The sequence below is a fragment of the Rhipicephalus sanguineus genome, chromosome 8, assembly GCF_013339695.2.
Source record: "Rhipicephalus sanguineus isolate Rsan-2018 chromosome 8, BIME_Rsan_1.4, whole genome shotgun sequence".
In the NCBI taxonomy this organism is placed as follows: Eukaryota; Metazoa; Arthropoda; class Arachnida; order Ixodida; family Ixodidae; genus Rhipicephalus; species Rhipicephalus sanguineus.
Genome location: NC_051183.1, coordinates 43,859,661 through 43,882,182, shown reverse-complemented (window position 1 = coordinate 43,882,182; position 22,522 = coordinate 43,859,661). Strand labels below are relative to the sequence as shown.

The 22,522-nt window shown below is 44.5% G+C and overlaps 1 protein-coding gene across 2 annotated transcripts in view; it reads left to right on the top strand.

The window, feature by feature from the left end:
- Positions 1-10,870: 10,870 nt before the first annotated feature.
- Positions 10,871-22,522, top strand: part of LOC119401787 (uncharacterized) — a 162,800-nt gene continuing 151,148 nt past the window's right edge. For both annotated transcript variants that reach the window (XM_037668760.2, XM_037668761.2), the window contains exon 1: positions 10,871-11,559. The gene's annotated coding sequence lies outside the window, so the exon portion shown is untranslated. The remainder of the gene's footprint in view (positions 11,560-22,522) is intronic.

Below are 22,522 nucleotides of genomic sequence, written 5' to 3'. Positions count from 1 at the left end.
TCACAAGTTGCTTACATTAGTCGATTAGCTTAGAGAGGTAAATCAGACACCAATAAAATGTACATCGCAAATATGTTTCTGCTTTCTGGTGATAAAAAAAATAGCATCCGAGGCCACGTCCCAGTGACAAGCCATAAAAACCCCTATAAGAAAGTGTCACATGATGATGATATATGGGGGTTTAACGTCCCAAAACCACGATATGATTATGAGGGACGCCGTAGTGGAGGGCTCCGGAAATTTCGACCACCCGGGGTTCTTTAACGTGCACCTAAATCTAAGTACACGGGCCTCAAACATTTTCGCCTCCATCGAAAATGCAGCCGCCACGGCCGGGATTCGATCCCGCGACCTTCGGGTCAGCAGTCGAGCGCCATAACCACTAGACCACCGTGGCGGGGCTATAAGAAAGTGTCACAGATCGTAACTGATCCTACCGGTGAATGCGATTTGTATTCTGGAGTGCTTCCTGGCCAAAAATACAGTGTTAGGCATGCCATCTTAACCGGATTACGAGAAATCTCGTACTGCCTATTTTGCAGCTGCCTGCGTTACCTGAGGTTGGTGGAGCTAATGAAACTTGCAATGCAGATTTCGCCTGGTACGTTCGTAACAAGTGCATAATGTCGTGTAATAATTCGGAGAAACTTAACCTAATAAACTGAAGGACGAGTTGCGTAATGCTTTCGTCAAGGAAAGAGTATTTAGCTTCTTGCTTCCGCAATTAACATGCCGTCTTCTCTTCACGGAAGTAAAAAGATAGAGACAGCACCGATTTATCACAATACCGCTAATAAAAAGAAATATCCCATATATATAAATGGATTGCTTGACGGGCACTTCCACATGAAACAAAACATATTCAGCAGATATCTATTCAGTACAGGAAACTTTAATGAACATAAGCGCTAAAACATTAGAGACGTTGCAAAAAGTGCCAGAAAGTTATTCATGAGCAACGATAAACTAATCAACTGTATTGCTTTAAGCCCGAAGCCTTCGAGCTGGAAGTAGAAGAGGTCTCTAAGTAAGCTTCTTCAACTTTTTCCAGGAGTGCGGATAGACTCGCAAAGTAGGCTGCAATGATGGACATTGAGTTTATAAAAACATTTGCAGTCGTTTACATACCTCCCTGTTTCGTTCATTTTGCATTAATTTTTTTTATCTCATGCCCTTTTTGCCCGGTTTTGTGTCGGTTTATACATGTAGTTAAAAAAAGCAGATGTTGTAACCCTGTTGTATGCAGAGATGCTACATCTACAGGGGAAATCCATACGAACATCTAAAAAAGAAATCTCGGTAGAAAAGTTAGACGGGCTCCGTGATACGCGTTCACGTACATTTCACCTGCAGCTGCGTGCTTCAAACGGGGGTGGCTGTCCACTTTTTATGAACTTTCACCCCCCTTGCGAGCTAGGTAGGACTGATTTGCTGTTTGTAAACTAGGGGCGTGCGAATATTAAATTTTCAACTTCAAAGCAAATTGGACGATGAAAACCAAGCACGAAACCAACTGAATATTTTTCGCATATGTTTGATTACACATATTACAACTACTGAATTTTCAAAAAAAAATTTTCTTACCAACCAGACACGAAAAACTAAGTTTTTTTTTGTACAGCAAGTATTACAGAGGAAATTTATGCATTGTCCCACACTCTAGCTGTACCACATGTGCTGTCCACATATGCAGTACCACATATGCATTTTAGGCATTTATTCCTAATTTTTGCGATGGCTTCCCGTTTGGTCCGGTGGTATTGTTCAGTATAATTTGGACTCTCTATTGAAACCACTTGCTCAGCCTCATACGCAGTGTCATTCTGTGGCCAATGCACTTGAATACCGGCACAAGATTTGCAAAAATGGGATGGGCGGCAATGTTGCACCTGCGACAAATTTTTGTATTAAATACGAAGCATTTGATAGCGAACCCTAGGCACTTTGAGCGTTTCTATCTACGTATTTATCCAGCCGCTGAAATCTGCGTGCTCTCATGATCGCCTCCTTTACTTCGTGTAGACCAAAATTGGCATGGGAGGATAAGAGGATTTGACGAATGCGACTCTCTGGTTATGACATGAATAACATGAAAATCTTGCCGCGCACGTCTTCAAACTCTTTTCTCACGACACGTCTGGCACATACCCCTTTACTACCGGCTGCGGTGTACGGGTATGCGCCACAGGTGACTGACAATGTACATCTACCTAGAAACGCCAAGAACAGCCATTGGTAATTTAAATGCGGGAGCGTTAAGAAAAAACCGGCATCTGCAGCGTTGACCCGACGAATGCAAAGATTAAAAATTAGGATCCCAGCAGGGATCGAACCCAAACATTCTGCGTGACAGTCAGGTATTCTACCGCAGAGCCACGCCAAGTATAGAAACTGCTTTAGAAAAACACCCCACGTAGGCTTAACGTCGGTGCAACGTGAATTGGGGTTGTTGAGCTGGCTTTCTAACTTTATAACGAAGAAATAAACGCTACATGTGTGCTCCTACGATACAGGTGCAATGTCAGGTTAACGTCTGTGGTTAGTGTTGGCTCCGCTTTTATAGCAGTGTAATAAACATTGCATTTGTATTCCCATGTTTCAGCAAGCTAAATTCAAGCGTCGCTCGACCACGGATAAGTAAGCTAACGAAAGTTACGTATGATATTCACATCATCGCGCCGTAAAGTGCACTTTGTTTTCTTAATACTGACGTATGTGCTCTACGTGAATGATGAGGTTACCTCAGACCGTAAGTTACCCTTTAAACGCCAGTGTTGTCGAGGTGCCTGTTGAGCCCACGATGTGCGCACACTACTACACTTACGAAAACACGTCGATTCACCTCATCACGCTTGGCTCAAAGCCAACAAATGCAGCATAATACTACTCGCGGACTGCTTCGCATGATACCGATTCACACAAGGCGTTGGATCTGCCGAATTCTGTACATCAAATTTGGCGAAATTTAGCGCATTTTTTATGAATTTTTGAGTTGTTCGAATATTTCGTCTAGTAAATATACGTTGTGAACTGAATCTTATGGTCAAATTTTTTTAATCGGATATTCGAATCGAAGTATCGAATATTCACACCTACCTAATGTAAACAATAACTTATGTATCTTTACTTACCAAAAACTACGACAAGTTTAGTAGGCACGCCGCAGCGGAGAATTCCGGAATGGGGCTGACTACTAAGTTTCTTTAAGGCCCAGTCCTATCTAAGCACATTAAGCCTTTCACCTTCATTGCAATGCGGCCACCGTGCCGGGAAAGGAACCCGTGTGTTCGAGGTTAGCAAGGAAACATCTTAGCCGCCAAGCCGAGCTACTTTATGTATGTATGTATGTATGTATGTATGTATGTATGTATGTATGTATGTATGTATGTATGTATGTATGTATGTATGTATGTATGTATGTATGTATGTATGTATGTATGTATGTACGTATGTATGTATGTATGTTGGCACGCACTTGCGTACGTATGTCCGTGCACGTGTGCTGTCCTATCCGCCTCATATCTTTCTCGACTGCCCTCGCATTTTCTTGCAAACTGTTGCAACAGCGGCTATGAAATTCCGCATACCTTTCACACCGGTTTCATTCGCACAATACGAATTGGCGTAACCGCAACATAAGATACCGTAAAGATAGAGTCAGGGCTCGCTTCGCTTTGACACACTATTCGCAGCAACTGGCCAGAGAAAGTGTCTTCGTAGCGCGACTAAAAGACAGGACAAACGTAGGCACTCATGGGCACCCAAGGCGCCACCCGTGTTCCAATGTGTGGCTACATTTGTCCTGTCTTTTATTTTCGCTGCAAGGAAACCTACAAGATGCGCTGCCAGCAAGCTCGCATTACCCTCTTCGTGCCCGACGAGATAATTTAGCGCATAGATGTCTATCTCAGTTAGCGTGCTCTGGCTGCTGGAAGTTCATGCAGCTGTAACATAAAGGAAGAAGTGTCATAATCATACGCACAGGGTCCCCGGTAAAGGCGCCGCCTGCTTATTCAAATAACGTCGTTCAGTGGTCACGCTATCTCGTGAGCTGTCGGACTCGCTGATGATCCAACCATAACGCTTCGTGAACTATTTAACGATAAGGGTTTTATTCAAGTCACATCTATCGCTTGCGTCCGAGGCTTTCATTAGGGACTTAAGTCGGAAATGCCGTGTAGAGCAGCTGCGTGCCCGGTTAGATTAGGGTTGTGAAGGTAACCAGTATGCGAAAAAAGGTACTGCGCCTGCACGTGTTCGCCACTCCTGCTGTCCAACTCGTCGATATGGTTGCGGTAAAAGCTGCCACTCTCTTTAACTAGGGCATTAAGCACGCTCATAATGTCAGCGGTAATTTAGGCGCTAAAAGTTCAAGAACTATTACACAATCGGTCGTTGCGTTTCCGGCTTTACTTGCGCTACCAATTTGAGTTACAGGCACCGATATTTACATTTGCGACTTCAACTTGCCTAGTAAGCGGCTAAAGGGGTATTGTACGTCAGACCTTCATATATATATATATATATATATATATATATATATATATATAATATATTATATATTATATATATATATATAGTCGTCTGCCTCTTCTTCGCACACCTCCCCACACAGTCATAGCTGCAACCCCGCTACATCGACATCCGGCGGCGAAAGCGCCGACTCGGCGAGTTGTTAGCAGGTGGTGGGCGAAAGGTACGGCTTCAGGCGAGCGACGTGGACGACGTGGAAGACGTAGAGGGCGCCGTGTGGTCCAGAGGGGCGATGTCATAGGTGACCTCAGTCACCTGGCGTAGCACACGGTAAGGGCCGGAGTACTTGGGCAGAAGTTTTTCGGCCAGGCCAACATGCCGAGACGGAGACCACAGGAGAACGAGGTCACCCGGATTGAAGCGAACGTTCCGGTGGCAGCTGTCGTATGTATGTTTCTGGCGGAGTTGCGATTCCGAAGGCGTCGATGGGCGATCTGACGGGCCTTTTCGGCTGTGCTAATAGCGTGGCGAGCATATTCGGTGGACAGGTGGGCAGGGGTGGGTACGAGCGTGTCGAACGGCACGGTCGGTTCTCGTCCATACAAAAGGTAAAAGGGAGAATATCCAGCAGTGTCGTGGCGCGAGCTGTTGTAAGCAAAAGTGACAAAGGGTTAGCGCAATGTCCCAGTCGCGATGATCGGTCGAGACATACATGGCGAGCATCATTGTAGGGTCCCACCTGTAGACGCTGGCAAACCGCTCGTACTTCGCAATCCAGTCATCGACGTCAACGTGGTCGGTGCCGCAGAAGTTACCGGGATCGCGCGGTGAGTCATACGACCGGCTGTACCGGCGTAACGGTTGTACCGGAGTCGCGGTCGAAGCGGCAGCAGCAGAGTTGCTTTCTGTTGACATATTGAGGCTGTCGAGGACACGCGCTGCGGAGTTCCGTCTTGCGTAGTACCCAGCACCACCACCAAAATGTTACGAATATATTAACTTATTTACAATATGGAATAGTCCAGCAGTCAAGATGGCGGTTGTGTATTCTCAGAACACAGACACGTCGTCTGCCTCTTCTTCGCACACCTCCCCACAGTCATAGCTGCAACCCCGCTACAAATATAATATATATATATATATATATATATATATATATATATATATACACAGGCTATCGGTGACTGTTCCAAAAGTACCACTAACGTCGTCGAAAACTGCCTTGGAAAGCAGCTTAACCTAAGGTGCACAACTCTCCCTTTTGCTTCTTATTACCTACATGCCCGGTTAGAGTGCCCTACAGCATGTAGGGAAGGGCGTTTCAGCTCCACTAACATCGTAAGCTATTTGTTGGGCTGACTGTTGCGTTCTTCATCTTTAGTGGGGCGAAAAAGGAATTTTTATTTTTCGCCAAAATAACATAGCACTGGTTCCACACATAATACGGTTCCACATTTCACTCAGTTACATTGGCACTGGTTCTGACGAGTAAAGCGCCATCACTCTGCAGATATGTTTCGAGAAGTATTGTTTCAAATAGATGACTTTACCGTAGAGATCCACGTTTGTCTCTGGTTTTAGAAAAGAAACTTGAGCGCCTTGGTAAATTTTGTAGGGGGATTCTGACAGCGCTGCTAAGACAAACATAATGTCTTAAGCAATAATGTGCATAGTATGGACCGGTGTCCTCTAAGTCACCATCACTTTGCAGATATGTTTCAAGAAGTGGTGTTTCAAGTAGATGACCTTACCGTAGGGATGCACGTCTGCGCCTCTGGTTTTAGATAAGAAACTTGAGCGCCTTGGTAAATTTTGTTGGGGATTTGACAGCGCTGATAAGCCAAACATAATGTTTTATGCCTTAACGACGAACCTTTAACTCATAATGCATACTTTACTTTAAAGTGGAGTTGGGCGAAAATAAATGAAATATAAATTAAAAAAACTATGCCCTGCCTGCACCACCTAGGTATCGCAGGCCAAAATCGATAAATTAGATAAAAGAACAAACTGTACTAAAATTTCTATTAAAAGAAAAAATAGAAAATATAAAAGTAACAGTTTGATCCCACCACCTAGCGAAGCCACCTCCAAGGGCATAATTCTCTAGATTACATACTACGGTTTCTCTTCATCTTGACTTACAACTGTTTTGATACAATGGATCTCCGATGAGCTCGTCTTGACTAACAAGTCTTGTATTCTTTTCTTTTCCTGTTGTCTCTCTTGTGTAGGCTTTCCATGTGACCCTCTCTCCTTGGGTCACACTGTTGGAGAGATGGGTCCGTGTTGAGCTTGTCCTCCAGTATGTCCTTTTGAGGCCTACTGTAAAACTCGTCAAACTGATAAGTGACTGAACAGGATTTTATTGAATACAGCTTAGTTATTATGGGTTTTTTGTTCTTTTTTTATGACTTTTATTTACTACCCCGGCTCCTCCCTATCTCCACTGGCTCTTACAAAGGTATTGAGAGATTATATTAATATCATAACGATATAAAGATGTACTGTATCGGCTTCAAATCACTTCAATACAAGTACATGTAGTATAATTACGCAAGTTCAAGAATGTAATATATTATTATCAGATCGCAATAGAGATGCCCTGTATCGGCTTCAAATCACATCTATACAAGCACATGTAGTATAATCACACAAAGTCAATCATGTAATAATTGCCAAATTAGCCAGGCCGCGTTGATGGCAAGGATTGATAACAATATGTCCAGTACATATTTTGTCCGTTTGTTTTTCTTATCTTCTTTTTTATTTTCATGTTTTTTCCTCCCTTCTATGGACCGTTGGCGAGTAGTGGGATTTCCCCAATTTTTTGTGGCGCATACTCTTTTATGATGGACCGTGATTACTACATGACACGCCGGCAAGCCGAGACCCTAAGGTGCTTCGCCCCTAAAACTGGGGAGGGGCGAAGCATGTAGGGAAGGGTGTTTCAGCTCCAATAACGCGAAACCTGGGGAGGAGCGAGGGATGCAGTGTGCGTCGGTGTTTTCCACAGCGAAACCTTTACTCTTTACTGCTTTACTCACTACCGGTCCACTAAGGCACCATCACCTTGCAGATATGTTTCAAGAAGTGGTGTTTCATATAGATGACTTTACCGTAGAGATGCACGTTTGTGTCTCTGGTTTTAGATAAGAAACTTGAGCGCCTTCGTAAATTTCGTCGGGGATTCCGACACCGCTGCTAAGCCAAACATAATGTTTCAGGCAGAAACGACGAACCTTTAACTCAATGTGCAAGTATGGACCGGTGGCGAGTAGTGGGATTTACCAAATTTTTTTGCGGTACATAGACAGATACGTTTCAAGAAGTGGCGTTTCAAAGAGATGACATTACCGTAGAGATGCACGCTTGCGTATTCTGGTGTTTTAGATAAGAAACTTTAGCGCCTAGGTAAATTTCGTCGGGGATTGTGACACCGCTGCTAAGCCAAACATAATGTTTTCGACAATAACGACGAACATTTCACCCACAATATGCATAGTATGGACCGGTGGTGAGTAGTGCAATTTACCCAATTTTTGTGCCGCATACCTGTTTATGATGTACCGTGACAACGACATGACGCGCCGACAAGGCGAGACCCTAAGGTACTTCGCCCCTAATACCCGAGCCACATTGATTGCGAAAGCCAACCATAGCACTACCTCATCCCATACTCAACGAGGGACAGACGAGGTACTGGCGTCGAATGCAAACCCCTACCCACACATACATAGACTTCGAAAAAATTTTGCCGAATAACACAGTGACAAATATCCCTGGTGTGACTCCATCCCGTTACACGAAGGTATAACCTACCAGTGCACAAAGACTATTACAGTGTAGCGCAAAAAAAAGAACAACACGGGAAAGGGAAGCAGACAGTGAACCATTTCTGTGTTCGCCTTTTTTTACTCTATGCAATTTTAGTGTTCATGGATAGCCAACTAGCCTAACTATCTGTTCTGCTACCAGTGCACGCAGCGACCGGTAGACGCCGTCTCGCCGCTACTTATAGACACGCTCAACAACTAGGTCGCTGGAGGCGCGTCTCTCCAAGTCGGACTTGGGAAGTCAGCTGGCAACCCTTGACCAGGTACGGCGATCCTCAATAGCCAGTGGGACCCTCAGAGAGTGGCACAATCCACAGTAACCAAGCATTATTTATTCTAATTGTTTTGATCTCTCTCTTTCTCACCCCTAGCGAAACGTCAATATATTGCGTCGCACGCGCGCCTCTTTTACTGTTCTGTGAATATTTCACCTGAACTAGAAACCCTTTTTTGTTCTGATATATGGAATGCGAGAGTGGAAAAATATTTTCTATTTCTTAGGTCGGGCGGCTTCTACCTCGAAGAACAAGAAGTATTGGCCATTCTTGACAAGCGATCTCCCGTAGAGCCAATACCCTCCTTTATACTCCAACCCATCAAGGCCATCACCGACCTACTTCTCGCAAACAGCTGAGTTCTGATGAGCGTTCCGCAGAGCCTCTCCATCGACCCACTTTGGGCGCCTCTTATTGGTTAGCCCTTTCCGCCGAACCTCACCCTCGCTAATAAGGCGACAGTAGGGGCTAGTTGGTACGTCTTCATGCCTTCCCCTTGGCACCTCCCTTTCCACAAGCTTCACCATCGCCCCGCTCGGCAAAGCACTGCTTTCACCCCTTTCCGCTAGGCCTCTCTCGGCACGACGCAGCCCTCCCCCTTCTTACCGAGCCTCACTCTCGCCACACCGCATGGCCACGTGACCAGCGTTACACCACCGGCGAAGGGTCGACTAATAACAGCTTCGCTGTTAGAACGAAACACTTATTCCGATCAAAATGTCAGAATAAATGTTGTTTTTCACTGTGGCTTTTTATTCAGGTCCTTAACCGATTAGCCAGGAAGCTTCTCCTGAAGAGATAGATAGATAGATAGATAGATAGATAGATAGATAGATAGATAGATAGATAGATAGATAGATAGATAGATAGATAGATAGATAGATAGATAGATAGATAGATAGATAGATAGATAGATAGATAGATAGATAGATAGATAGATAGATAGATAGATAGATAGATAGATAGATAGATAGATAGATAGATAGATAGATATGCTGTTCAGGGAATGCGGAAGTTGTTGAGTGTTTAAGCAGAGTTCTGACCAACGTACAGCTTACAGGCGCGACTGCCAGTGTTCCATCGTTAAACGAGCGCTTGAATATAACGCGATGTTAGCTCTTTGCAACCACATGTTAGCAAAGGACGTGTGACGATGACTTTTGACTAGAAATTAACTTGTCGGTTCCACAGGAATGTATACAAAACGCAATGTCCGTACTTTGCTGCAGGCTTCCTTAAAATATTTTTAAAACTCTGGCCGAAAGGTAGCAACCGAGAATTTATTGATACCGCCCTCAAAGAGACCAATACGTACGTCTCTTCATGTAACGTCGCATGTGACGAGTAATTGTGAAACGTTTGACGAAAAATTAAATTCAGAGTAAAAACAAGTTCTTCAGCTTTAGTCACGCAGTACGAATAGTAAAAAAGATATCGGCAACCGTACCTATGAAGCTGCGCACTCATCATTTTTCAGAAATTCTTCAAACTATTTCGACACTGCAGGAACATCAAAGCAAACTTAAGCAATTGGGACCTATGAACCAATCACGCTTTCTCTTTTCTAGTACACGTATATTATGAAACTCGACCACATGTGTAAATATTCGAGTTCGATGTCTTTGCCGGCACATGATGAACACAGCCCAGACGAGGGCTTAGTAAATCCACCTAGGTCGCCAAAGGGCAATCCAATCAAATTTCTCTCCTACTAGACTCGGGACTGAAGACACGGCCGACTGGAACTGCAAAACACAGTGTCATTGTTTTAATTCGTAACTTAGTGCTTACTTGGAACGATAAAACAATTCACAAAAAACAAAACAGTGCATGCACTGTTCGCCTGAGTAACCAGGTTACCATACCACCACGCAAAGACGCAAACAGCACGATACCCGCCAACAAGTCAGGCATAAAAAGGAAAAAGAAGATGAGAGCAAGGCTGCCCACGCCGCCAACTGCACAGAACCGTTTTTACACAACGCGAGGCATCCGTGTGTCCTCAAACAAAAGCCCCGTCTCTGCACCGGCAAACGAAAGAAAAATAACAGCCCCAGCGCGAACGAAATACCTAAGGCGACGTTGGCGGTGGACGCGGCGTCTACGCACAGACGGCGCGCGCGCGCGCGAGCGAGCCACGGGACCCGGGATTGGCCGGCCGGCGCCGATCGACCAATGGCGGCTCCCCATTAGGGAAAGCCAAAAACTCTTCCGATTGGTCAGTCGCCGAGGGCGAGGAGGCGGCCGCCGCTACAAAAGGGAAACCGCGCGCAAAAAAAGGGCGCGCATCCCGTGAACGGAGACGAAAGACGCATCTGTGTCGGCTTAATCGTCGTGCGGCTTTCCACTTCAGCCTCCGAAACCACGAGGGAAAAAAAAGAAACCACGTCAACCTAAGCCTCTCTCGTTTACCTTTCCTGGACACTCTGCGCTCGAGCCGAGCTCTGCGCATCCCTATTTCAGAGGGGCACTCCGCACGGGACGCCGCGACCACGTTACGGGAAAAAGCCGGCGCCTTCTCTTTCCCCAACTTGAACGCCGAGACTCCCCCCATTCCCTTCTAGGCGGGAGCCGACAGAAGGGAGCCTCTCCTGACGTAGCAACTGCACACCTCAGGGATCCGGTACGAGGAGACGGGGAGTCATTTCTGCCGCGTCGCTCCGACTGGCGCGCGTTTCAACAGGTGGCTGTGAATTGCCCGGCTACAATTTGAGGCTTAGCGCTCAGTCTCGTAGGGAAAAGTCTTCTTTCCTGTTCGCGGGAAACGTTTAGAAAGGTGGAAGAGGCGGCTGGTGTGTGTGGTTTAAACATCGTCATCGGAAGAGACGGCACCTGTTGTACTTTGGGAGGGAAGTGAACCTACCCACCTGTGGGCCTGCTGCGGCGCAAAAGAAGGACGTCGCTTCAAATCGGCATCTTGGAAGAGACTTTCCTGTCTTGGGTATCTTCGTGTTGCTTCTGAAGATCAACTAAAGGTAAGCAGAGAAGTGGCGTTATTGTTGGCGACTATTGTGTTTTAATTGCTATCGCGTTTTTGTTGGTCGTGTCAAAGAGAACAGGAATGCTCACTGAATCACGAAGATATTTTTATTATCTTCTGAAAGATACCTAAATCGTTTTCCTTGCTATCGTCAAAAGTACACATTAAACCTTAAGAAACAGGCATATGGAAATCTCGCTCTACGGCAACACTCTAATACTGATAGTCGCTGTCATAGGTGAGTGTTATCATAGCTAAGTGACAAATGCTTATTGTTTTAAAGAGCCTGCAAGAAATGTTTTCCGTGGTCATTGACGGTGGGCGTGTTTATTATGAGCTTTTCTTTATAGAAGAATCTTGTTCCAAAGGCCCCATTCGTCCTGTAGCAGGATCGTCCCAGTGATAAATAACGAAGAAACGTCTAAATTTTATAAATTTCTTTTTGTGTGCATGTGATTGAGAAAGCTTCAATCCATCACGATGGAGCGAGATTCCTTCACGAGAACATACGCAGCCGACATACATAGATACTGCGTAGATAAGGCAAAGTTTTATGTACGCATGACAAAGCATCTGCCTGAATGATACAACAGTGTCGCTGAATATTCAGCCTTTTTTTCTGCAATCAAGTAACTTCGATAACTGAACTATGAAACGTAATCGCGAAAAGTTTTGAGGGGCTCACATTAAAATTACATTTCTTAACCTGGAATCTCTTTGTATGTGTGCAATGTAAAAGCATGAAAATAAATAAATGCGGCAGTACCAGACGCAAAGAGTATACTTCTCTTTTCTCAGTATGCCACCTATTTTCAATGGAACTAATACCTTCTTTTGTAAATACTCCTGTAAGCTGCATTATTGCGTGTATATTGGTCATACTGGCAGGGAGAGTACTGGCAGGGAGAGCAACATGTGTACGGCCGAAAATCTTTGCCGATACCTTCAATACGAGGCTCTTTGTGCTTGTTTGTACAAAGTATAGGTGAATTGCAGCGTACAAAGGCACAGAGAGGGAAGAAACAAGAGGACAGACAAGCTCTATTTCTTCCATTTCTGTGCCTTTAGGCGCAGCAAATCCCCAATATGTACAGTCCCACGAATTTGCGCCGAGACATTTACTCTATGCAAACCGCATTATCGACTCAAAGCAGCGGCTGGCCGAGCGTGTCTTGCTAAATACGACAGTCGTTTTGAGACCGTGCCTGTTAAAGCGTTACCGAGGCGCGTAACTTCGTGAGGAGGAAACCACTTTAGAACGTGTATGGGCTCCCGTTCATTCGTAAGCGGGAGTGTGTGTGTGCCCACAGAAACGTATTCCGTCCACTAAGCCCAGCGCTTCGCTAGCCGTTCTCTAACAGTTTCTAGGCTGACTGTTATTCATTGAAACAGAAAAACAACGCAAAACCACAGAAAAAGCGGCCTCGCAAGTGCCGTGTAAAAGAGACGCGACGCTTGTTTGTGTCCCTGTCCCTGGTGTTTTGTCCTTTTTTACGCTGTTCCGCAATTAACCATCGCCAACTGACCCCGCATACCACGCTTCTGCGATGCCTACCTGCTCGATTTGGAGATAAAAGAAAGAACCCCAGGTGGTCGAAATCATGAGAAAAGGCGTCACGACATGATAAAAGGCGCCGGATAATTTCGACCAGCTGGGCTTCTTTCAGTGCACGCTAAAGGCATCCCGGTGGTCGAAATTATCCGGATGCCTCCACTATGACGTATCTCATCCCCTGCGGCACATTTGGGCATTAAAACGAATAAAACAAACCAATTCAACCAACCATAAAAAGAATAACAAGGGATACGCTATAAAGAATGAATTTCTGGAGCTAGGGGGCAGTACGGAAAAACGAGGACGCAGAAAAGGCACACAGCCACCACACGTAGCACTGTCATGAAGATACTGAAACGAAAGTTAAGATGGAGGCCCATCACATACCACGCAGAGTAGGAGGTTTGCGGACTAGAGACCAGTCCAGTGGTTGGCAAGGATTCTATCACAGCCTTCTTCTCTTCAATCCTAATCGATTTACGACCATTCGTAAGCACCAAATGATTAAGTGGTGTCCGAAGACGTTTAAGTTACTTGACTTGGCTCAGCAGTGCGCAGCTTCGGCATTTTATCAGTGAATTTTGAAGTGTTTCCTTGCAGGGATCCAAATTTTCGACTCCGAAGAAAGAAAACGAACAGACTAGAATGAGATTTCTTCTTTGATGCTTTGTTCCTTACCTTAATGTGTATAATTTATCATGAATAATCAACTATCGTCTAGTGCTGGACAAATGCCTATACTATTCCTTCTTCCTTTATATTAATTTCGCCAGTTCAAGCATTACCGCAAGAAGGTTTAAAAATGCCAGCAGGTATCCGTAACGATACCTTCTTTTCTGATCGTGTGTGTCCGACAAACGTCACCTTTTTCTTATCCATACCGTTCAACTATGCTGAAGAGTGCTCAGTTTTGAACCTAACAGCGAGAGGCACGCTTTCCCAAATACATATCTGAAACTCCGATGGCGAAAGGGATTTGCCCAACATTATTCATTTCCAGATGGGTGGATGTCTTCATTAATTGACACATCATTAAGGCGTTACACCACCGCGAAACGTAAGGTACAGAAAGGACACTCTTAATAAGAAGTTTCTCTTAATCGTAACATTCATTATCCTAATCACAGCTGCAGGCAATCTTTCGCTTATTGCTTGCCCTTTAAATGTCTCGCCTTCTAGTTGGTACGTTATTTCGACGCCTGGATATACAGTGTCAAGTTTCATCTCTTAAAGCTGGTGTCCTGCCTTGTCTTTTCACGAGTGGTTTGTTTATATTCCCATTTTCAACCCTAAAGTTAAGAAGTGACGTTCTGCAAGTAGAGACATGGTCACGTTTAAAGCATCGAGATAAGCGGTGGTTATCAGTCCACCACTGCGTTGTATACCAACTGCTATAAATTTTAGTCATCTCGAAAATTCTTTTCGTGAGACGGCTGCCGTGTGACCGCACTTGTACGAAATTATATGTTTCTGCACACATTCTGTAAGTTAATGCATCCAAGTGGGTTTAGTCCTTAAAGATAATTACGCCCAAAGGCATCCTTACTTTTAAACGACTTAGGTGACTATAGAAGAAAGCAGCGTGAGATACTAAACAACAAGAAACAGGTCTTGCCCATTTATTTCCTATTTCCAAGCAAACGGTTCCCGATGACGTCATCGCCAAATAATGAGCTTCAGCGTCGCTGTTGCCATGCAGCTCAAGCGAAAGGGCACGAATATAGCTCTCTGACTTTTAAAGAATCAATATTTGAAGAATAGTTTAAGGAGTAACAAAGATTTGTCTCATGCCGATTCCTCACTCTGACACCAGAAAAAGTATCTGGATGAAGTCATGTTTTCATGGGGAATGCACGCGAAAACATATTATCGCAGATAACATATCGTTCTTGTTTCTGCGGTGATAACTATTGAACAATATAATAGTATATAAAGGATCATATTTCTTTAGCTCAATATACAGCGAGTTTCATGCTCGCAATCAGTTACAAGGTACAGACGAACCAAACTCAGCTGAGAGTCGATGTGATGCTTTTTTAAATGAAACACCCTAGATAGCTGCAGGAAGTACTTTAGAGACAACTAAGCGATAACGAAGCAACGCAACTCACCTGAACAGTGGGTTATCTCAATGGCACTTCACGTCACACTCAAATGCTGTAAAATAGGCAGATAAGTTAGAAAGCAGGAACACTACGCTCCTCTCCATAGCATGTAGAATGGTGATAACAGAACAAAAATATGAACAGTATTTCTGATCCTAATTTTGCCCTCCATGAATGCTGCCTTAGCAAGTGAATGTGTTGTGCAAACTTCCCCTTCAATAATTCTTAGTGATTAAAATTTTCACTTGAGGAACCCGAAAGCGAGCAACGCAACTAAATGGTCCTGCTGTACAAGAATATTGAAGTAACAAATGTTGATCGGTAGTATCGGAGATGTATAACTTATAATAGTAGTTTCCTTGAATGGACTCGCGCTGCTAAATAGTGCAGCCCCGCTTTGCTTCATGTAGCAAGCATAGCAATTATAGCAATTATACCATTATAGGAATTACTCGCGCCATGAAATTAACAGATGAGTACTCTATCTTAAAAGTATCAATTACACCGATTCGCAAGCGAGTGAAGAAATGAAGCTTTAAAAACTTTCTAATGTTCCCACAATGGTAAACATCCCTTGCGGAAGACAGCTGAACGTTTTGCTTGGGCACAGGGGTTCAATTTTCTGAAATCTTATTCAGTTTGAGTCTGTTATTTCGTATTTCAGACTGCTCTAGAGTGTCGAAGTTGCCTCTACGCTTGAACATGTGCATAAAGGCAAACTTTTTGCAACCACAATCCCGTGCCTGCCCCCGGAAACATGCGCATTAGCACCACATAAACAAGATAGCACAGACCCATCCCACTATTTATTTATTAGTGAGGCTTCAGGATGACCACGTACGCAAAAACGAAAGCAAATAACATCACAGCTGTTAACGAAAGATCAAAGCGCGGCTGCTGCAGATGCTATCTATAAACACGGGCTGTGCAAGGAAGACAGGGCGACCTGTTATTCCATGAAAATTGCACAGAAGCTTCACTGAACGATGGAGTTGTTTTCGCGGGTTGGCTCCGATGTCCTTAATATAACATCCTCATCATTGGATAGGCGATCGAAGTAAAAATGCATATCATCTTTCTTTTTTCTACGTATTACCGTATTATATATATTACCCAATACACAATGTTTGCACAGTTTTTATTTTCACTTTGGATATCCAGCTGAAGTTTTATGTACCTCGGCTTTCTCTCCATCACGTGCTTAAGCTTACCTCACTTAAGCTCTTCATGCAGCATACATTGATGCTGAAACTTGATCGGCATCGTCAGTTTTTTTAACCTACCGCGCTTTAGTGCACTTACTGCCACTTAAAGTGGCCTCCACTCGCCTCAAATATTGAACTCATTGTAATCTGAATATTTCTCCATTAGTAGGATTAATTCTTTCATTTGCGTAATAAATGATTTCATAAATTACTCATAAACTCTGGCTTATTAACTGTTGACCACCGAAGCCCCTTTAATAATGGCCGTTGTTGAAATCGAAGAATTCCTCCAAGCATGGGCAAGCCACGGGCACACAAATATTTGAATTTTTTTTTGAAATGGACAATTATTTACATTACTGCTCGGGCAGTGTGCGTATTGTCTGGATGTTTTTTAAACCAGTTTCTTCCGGCCGCTGTGTATACTGCCAGAAATTAATTTGTAGAGCCGTAGCTGTACATTGCCTGAAGAATGTATATCCGCTTAAATAAACACCAACGCACCTGCCCGTGCTAAGGAAACCCTGTTAAAATCAGTGCTCGTAAATTTCCACTCCGCAACATGTACGTACACCTATGAAAAATGAAAGAAAAATGGGAAGGATATTTCCGGCGCTGAAGCTCTCTCAAACAGCTTATCGGCCTCCTTTCTTCCAACCCTGCGAAAAGCAATTTTTTTCGGAAATAAAAAAAAAAAACAGTCTACTTTGCGCTGTTTCGAAGCTCTCTCTGTACAGGGGTTGAACTGTGTAAATGATCTCAGCCACGTTTTTATTTTTTCTCTGCCCTTATTTGCACCGACAGCATTACTGTCATTTTAAGTGAATGAAAAAGAAAAGCCAGCCAGGAGGACTCTTGGCAAGTGCTTATCGTAATCCGATTTGTGCTTCAGCAAGGCAGTCTGGAGTGTGTCTTCAAAACGACTTCCGTTTAATCTTTCGCACAACCCAGCAAAGAGAAGCAAGATTTTAGATAACGCTCGAGTCATTGCGACCTCTTACACGTGTTTTGATCGCCTTTTGATTTAACGATATCGCCTGCGCCTTCTGCAGACGTTATGTTTTCTCATTTCATTTGAAGTTAGCCACTGCTCCGCGTGACTCATCTCTCAAAGTAAAAGGCCGCAATTAGTAGTAGGCATCTGGCAGACCTCCAGAGTTTCAGAACGAGTTCATTAGGCGTAATTGTTTTAATTCGCACAGATTCCTCGATGCTCGCCTGTCGCCTGAGCCGTATTATCTGTGCAGAAGCACAAAGAGCCGTTTCCCTAGTTTTAGTTTTGTTATAGTTTTTTTGCGCATCAGTTCATAGTGAACGTTGGGCTATCTGGGCCGTCGCATTTCAATATCGTAAGCCTACAAAGCAACACAAAAGACTGAAACGTATCCCAATGTTCTTGATGGACTGATAACATGGCAGAAACCCGTTTCCTCGACTGCGATCACATGATACCTCGTCACGCCATGTGCTAATTCTATAAATCGAGCACGCCATGAATGACAAGGCTGCCTTTGATAAGCATGGATCCCTATAGCGAGATGTCAGCCAGCTTGTCTAACGCGCCTTTCCATGTGAGTTTTATTTCCTCGCGTATTTATATCTGCTTTTTTTTCTCTACATTGTACCCAACACCAAGTATAATTTGATATACATCTGTATCTCGGCTATTTCACATGTACATTACTACGAATGCTTCAGCCGGCTAATGTAAAAAACCGAAGCAAGTGGCGGAGATAATAGAACACAGCTGGGGATACATTTAACGACATGCTGCCTGCCAATAAAAAAAGTTGACCTTCTATAGCGTATCGACATATGCATAGGTGTCCTTCCCACGTTTTTAATAATGAGAACTCTAGCAGCCGATACCACTTCATCATCGACTAAGTTTCAGGGAAGCTGACATTCGAAGGTTATCTCGAAGAAAGTCGAGACAAAGCTCTCGAGTTCGCTTCAGCCAACGCCATAATACCGCATCCTGCATTTCCATGAGCACATTGTTCGTTTGTTTCTACACCGCTTCACTTCTGTGTGGAAGTACAGTGGCTGTAGCTACAGTTGGTCTTCTTCACACTCATGTGGAGCAATATTAGAAGACGTAAGTACATAAATGCATAAAGAACAGGAATATCATTGTTCCGAACTTGCGACGACGAAAAATTACACCCCGACTGCACGCGCTAGAAGTCCTAACTAAAGCTTAACGCAAAGCTACTCTGACATACGCATTGTTTGAAAAGGCCGCGTGTTCTTACGCACCGAAACGTGTCCCTACCAAACATGTCTAAAGCAAGAAATAGTTTTCCTTGAAGAACGACCGTATGTGTGTCGAGTGCGCTGCCGGCGAGACGCAAAATTAGCATACATATGGCACTGTGGTTTGTTTCAACAGGCGCACGCCTCACTGAAACCGTCTATGGCCGCACAGTTTTGAGAAACGTATGCAACGCAATCCATTAACTTTCTTGCTTCCGGCCTGCGGCTAGTCTGCTACGAACGTATCGAGCGAGACGTCAGCGACAGCTGCTCTGCAGCCACTCAATCATGTGTCTTTCAGCCATCTATAGCCAATTTTATTTTTTTCTTTCTTGCAGCATTGTCCTGTTCAATGGCGTTAGTGCTAGCTTTGGTTTTCTAGGCGCCTAGTCACTCAAAGAGAGCTTAATTTCAGATAACCTTCACAATGTTGCAACACACTCTGATGCACGACAATCTGTATACAGATAGGACACAACTCAGTTATATCTTCTCAAGAATGTTGAAATGCTCAGTCGCTGATACACTGACACTGTTATGTTCGTTCATCAGGAAAGCACGGACAACTGAGGGGTTAAGGAAATTGAAGTGTACCATGAAACCTGAAGTGTTCCTTAATGTTTTAGTTGTCTTCTAGTTTATCTTCTCAAAATATCTATTCTCGAAAAAACTATCTTGATTATCAGTTGCGCCGTACACACGAGGTTTCTCCGCATTAATTCTGACCGGCTGCGACGCTTGAGCACGCAGTTAAGTTTAGGTTATGGCATTCAACAAGAATCTAGACGCGACTCATGGCCGAGATCAAATCCATTACCTAAAGCACCGCAAAGTACCGAAATTTCGACACATCGGTGGTGCCTAGTCAGTCATTCACTTTAACAAGAACAAACAGCAAAGTATAATCGATGCAATCGATTTCAAGTCTAAGTTTCTCTAAATGAAGATGAAAACTCTGTGCTAAAGAGCAGATTATATCATCTTCAGTATTACGAAATGCCCCAAAGAATACTACGGTGCTTGAGCTCGTGTGTCTTCTGTGTTCTCGTCTTTCAGCGTGGTGCCGTGACATAAAAATCAATCCCTACCAACTTGCCCAAAAGTCACTCCCACTCAAGATGATATCGCCTTCCCAAGTACGTTTTCCAGCTCATCGCCGGGGCAACCCTGCTTCCAACCTGGGCATAGGTGCATACAATGATATACAAATGTAAATAGGGAACTACCGCATACCGAACTTGACGAACAGAATAGCGACGCAGAGTGAAGTAAGGTTGCAGTTCCCGAAGGTTTATTGCACTTTGCAGATAACCATCGCGGAACTTCGACGGGCACGGAATTTCTTAAACGGTGAGGCGAGTTTTTTTGATGACAGCGCATGGCCTTAGCGTGCCATGCAGCGGTCGTGCTGAACTGCCTTGAAGTATTGCGGCGAGGTCCCTGAATAAGATTCTTAAGTTAGATAAGAGCGGTGCGCTGAGTTAAGCTATTGTTTTCTTTCTCTTTTGATTCAAGAGCTTTCCCCTAAAACTGTCTTCATTATTACTTCGAGTTCGTGTATTGATCAAACCCTACAGTTCATCTCAGATTATCATAAGCGGAGCAGCACACACATTTCGGTGGCGGCGTCGTACGCAAAACAAAACCCGGACGCGCGCAAGAGTACAGAAATCCGGCCCTCGAAAGTGTGCCGGTCACACCTGCATTTGCATGATCCCTTATCCAATAGTTGATGCTCTCTCCGTCGTGGGCTCACCGGCGATCGGCCGTTTATCATATGGCAATGTGATCTTTTATCGAGGTCACTAGACTTTTCGCGTTGCCACATTTCGTTGTTGCCTGCATATTAACGCATGAACATCGTTGTTGCCTGCAGCGACTGAAGTGTGGCGCTGCTAAGCATGTGGACGAAGGTCGAATTCGAGAAATGGAGGATGGCAACAGCTAGGAGGGAGCCTTGCGCAATGTAATAGAAAGAAAGAAAGAAAGAAAGAAAGAAAGAAAGAAAGAAAGAAAGAAAGAAAGAAAGAAAGAAAGAAAGAAAGAAAGAAAGAAAGAAAGAAAGAAAGAAAGAAAGAAAGAAAGAAAGAAAGGCAGGCAGCACGTCAGTCACGTACACGTGAAGCTTTGCTTGCACCTATTTTCCCGATAAGGGAAGGGCTCGGAATCTCTTCTTCCTCTTTTTCCTCATTCCGCAAATGTCAAGGCTGTGGTTTGTTTCAGCACCGGTGACTAGCTGTCTTTTTTTCGAGCACTGTCATTTCGCCTTACCACGTCTTTTGTGCGAATCAGTTAAAAACACGAATAACGCTTCCTGTTCATCTTCGGGCTTCAGTGAGTGCAGCTTCATATGACGGCGTATCGAGAAGTTGCACGGTACAAGCTAAGGGTACAAAACGAAGAAAACGCATTCAGCGTCTCACTTAAGCCTCCCCATTAACGCACAAGTTATGCTGTATAGCAAATGCGTTGGAGAAAGTGTTCTAGAACACGATGTGGCGAAGTTGGCCATAGGGATAAACGAACAGCTCGAGTCAGCACACCCAATGAAGCAGACCATCGTGAATCTAGGTTTAGAGGCCTTGGCCTCCATGACTTGAGAATCGTGTAGACGGAGGCAATTAAGGAAACTTCGGGATGCGGAGCTGTGGAGGTGTGGATTGCCGCGCAATACTTGCAGTGCGCATTCCTTAACCAATGCAAATTTCCTGATATACCCACGCCTCGCTGGGTGAGAAATATTCCGAGCTACGGTAATCCCCGCCCAAGTCGAACGCATCGAAGCGCTAAGCGAACAACCGGGACCGTGCGAAACACCGAGGCAAAACAAGGTATACAATGGAAACAATGCTACGGAAATGAAAATCCTCGCGTTAGCGACAAAAGGTGTCTACCTACCCCCCCCCCCCCCCCCCCGCCCTCTCAACGCACGCAATTCGGCGCGTAATGGCAGTGACTGTTCTATTTATAAATGGGCGAGGCTGCTTCGCAACACGCGGTCAGCGGCGCCGAATGCTGTAATTGGTGCAAATTGCTCGAAGCAATACAGACCCGCGGAACTGTGGGGCGTGAATGCGGACACTCTCCCCACCACCTTTCCTCCCTCTTTTCGTCGTGCTCGTCTTTGCGCGAGAGTTCGGCAATGGGACTTCATTTCCCGCAGTCGGGCAATGAAGCGAGCTGCAGCGCCACCGCGCGGCGGTGTGCTGTCCGCTGCAGAGGGATAAGCATGCCTGGGGAGGGCGGGAACCACTGGCGAAGCTGGCAGAGTTGTTTTGCTCTTCAAGCGCGAGGCGGCGTTGGTTGCAGCTAGCTTGTCCCCACATGCACGTGTGTTTGACTTTTTCCCGTTAGTTTTTATTCTGGTATGTCCATTTGCGCTGTTCAATCATGGAAGGCCGGCCGCAATCAATGTCCGGTTCTGATTTATGCATATGCCCGTCCATTCGTCGAGAGAACTGGCAGCGTTTTTCTTTTTCTGCGGGAAAATGATGGGGGTGGAGGGAAGTTGAGGGGGCTGTGCCGCAGTGGAGGTGCCTGCCGAGCAGTGATCAAGATTTCTAGCTCCAGTGTTCAGTATATGTGTGTCTTATGTTGAGGCACAGCAGACTGAAAAGGTGCGGTGACCTGTTCTATACGCTCTCTCCTACCTCTCCATCTCGAGCTCTGTATATATATATATATATATATATATATATATATATATATATATATATATATATATATATATATATATATATATATATATATATATATATATATATGTGTGTGTGTGTGTGTCCCAGGACTTTCTTTGTCAAAGAGGAATGAGCAAAGTCAGAAGGAGCGTCTCTCTCT